At 53.5% G+C, this 2,500-nt stretch overlaps 1 non-coding gene across 1 annotated transcript in view; it reads left to right on the forward strand.

Moving 5' to 3' along the window:
* The first annotated feature begins 1,023 nt into the window (after window positions 1–1,023).
* Window positions 1,024–2,500, forward strand: part of LOC144413283 (small subunit ribosomal RNA) — a 1,810-nt gene continuing 333 nt past the window's right edge. Inside the window, exon 1 of the ribosomal RNA XR_013469317.1 lies at window positions 1,024–2,500. This exon is cut by the window's right edge and continues 333 nt beyond it. This is a non-coding gene — a ribosomal RNA (small subunit ribosomal RNA).

Below are 2,500 nucleotides of genomic sequence, written 5' to 3' on the forward strand. Positions count from 1 at the left end.
TTTTCTCGGTGGCTGGCGGGCGAGAGAGTGCTGCGTCGCCGGCATCGGCGTCGAAAGAAGCCGAGCCGAAAAAAGTTAAAGTACAAACGTGCAAGCATACTAACCTAACCCTAGGTAAGGCATGTCAGAGCGAAAGACAGTAATTTCGAATGAGCCAAGAAAGAGCGGTGCGGGGCCGGTCGTAGCGCACCCTTTTCTCGGTGGCTGGCGGGCGAGAGAGTGCTGCGTCGCCGGCATCGGCGTCGAAAGAAGCCGAGCCGAAAAAAGTTAAAGTACAAACGTGCAAGCATACTAACCTAACCCTAGGTAAGGCATGTCAGAGCGAAAGACAGTAAACTCGAATGAGCCAAGAAAGAGCGGTGCGGGGCCGGTCGGAGCGCACCCTTTTCTCGGTGGCTGGCGGGCGAGAGAGTGCTGCGTCGCCGGCATCGGCGTCGAAAGAAGCCGAGCCGAAAAAAGTTAAAGTACAAACGTGCAAGCATACTAACCTAACCCTAGGTAAGGCATGTCAGAGTGAAAGACAGTAATTTCGAATGAGCCAAGAAAGAGCGGTGCGGGGCCGGTCGGAGCGCACCCTTTTCTCGGTGGCTGGCGGGCGAGAGAGTGCTGCGTCGCCGGCATCGGCGTCGAAAGAAGCCGAGCCAAAAAAAGTTAAAGTACAAACGCGATGCTAATGAGCGAGCCGTTGTCTCGTCTAATATGTAGGGGGCGTTCGATCGAGCGTCTGGCTTGAGCGCTTGTCGGCCTAGCAGAACGGTCGCATTGTTATGCCCGGGTTTTAGGCACCGCTGCAGGCGGCCGGCAGAGCTCTTGTTTGTGCGAAACTGAATGGATCGAGCCCGAGAGAGGGCGAGCAAAGAAAAAACGCAAATCGCTCCGCCTGGCACTGCCGGCGAGAGCGTGGACGTCGCGGCCAGCGACTGTCGAAGCTGAGTACGGCCGCAGGCGATCGCCTCGGTCTTAAACGAATGCGACGAGCACGCGCCGGGCGGCCCAGCAAGGGCCGAGCGCAGCTGTCGCAGCTATCTGGTTGATCCTGCCAGTAGTGATATGCTTGTCTCAAAGATTAAGCCATGCAGGTGCAAGTACGAGTTCTCGTAAAGCGAAACTGCGAATGGCTCATTAAATCAGTCTTGGTTTATTTGGTCTCGTAAGCGAAGTGGATAACTGTGGTAATTCTAGAGCTAATACATGCATTAAGCGCCGACTTCGGGAGGCGCGCTTTTATCAGATCAAAACCGACCGGGTTCGTCCTGTGACGTTTGATGACTCTGGATAACCACGCGGATCGTACGGTCTCTGCACCGACGACGTATCATTCAAGTGTCTGCCCTATCAACTGTCGAAGGTACGCTACGTGCCTACCTTTGTGATAACGGGTAACGGGGAATCAGGGTTCGATTCCGGAGAGGGAGCCTGAGAAACGGCTACCACATCCAAGGAAGGCAGCAGGCGCGCAAATTACCCATTCCCGACACGGGGAGGTAGTGACGAAAAATAACAATACAGGACTCTAACGAGGCCCTGTAATTGGAATGAGTACATCCTAAAACTCTTAACGAGTATCCATTGGAGGGCAAGTCTGGTGCCAGCAGCCGCGGTAATTCCAGCTCCAACAGTGTATGCTAAAGTTGTTGCGGTTGAAAAGCTCGTAGTTGGATTTTGGGCGAGCGCCGCCGGTCCGTCGCAAGGCGTGTCACTGGTTGCGTTCGCCTCACCTTCGGTTCTCCGTCGGTGCTCTTGACTGAGTGTCGGCGGTGGCCGATAAGTTTACTTTGAAAAAATTAGAGTGTTCAAAGCAGGCTGTTCGCCTGCATAGTGTTGCATGGAATAATGGAATAGGACCTCGGTTCTATTTTGTTGGTTTTCGGAGCACGAGGTAATGATTAAGAGGGACAGACGGGGGCGTCCGTACTCTGCCGTTAGAGGTGAAATTCTTGGATCGGCGGAAGACGAACTACTGCGAAAGCATTCGCCAAGAATGTTTTCTTTAATCAAGAGCGAAAGTCAGAGGTTCGAAGACGATCAGATACCGTCCTAGTTCTGACTATAAACGATGCCAACTAGCGATCGGGAGGCGTTACCATGACGACCTTTCCGGCAGCTTCCGGGAAACCAAAGTCTTTGGGTTCCGGGGGAAGTATGGTTGCAAAGCTGAAACTTAAAGGAATTGACGGAAGGGCACCACCAGGAGTGGAGCCTGCGGCTTAATTTGACTCAACACGGGGAAACTCACCCGGCCCGGACACAGGTAGGATTGACAGATTGAGAGCTCTTTCTTGATTCTGTGGGTGGTGGTGCATGGCCGTTCTTAGTTGGTGGAGCGATTTGTCTGGTTAATTCCGATAACGAACGAGACTCTGGCATGCTAAATAGTTACGCGACCTTCTCGGTCGGCGTCTAACTTCTTAGAGGGACTAGTGGCGTTTAGCCACACGAGATTGAGCAATAACAGGTCTGTGATGCCCTTAGATGTCCGGGGCCGCACGCGCGCTACACT

Source organism: Styela clava, chromosome 15, assembly GCF_964204865.1.
Source record: "Styela clava chromosome 15, kaStyClav1.hap1.2, whole genome shotgun sequence".
Taxonomy (NCBI): domain Eukaryota; kingdom Metazoa; phylum Chordata; class Ascidiacea; order Stolidobranchia; family Styelidae; genus Styela; species Styela clava.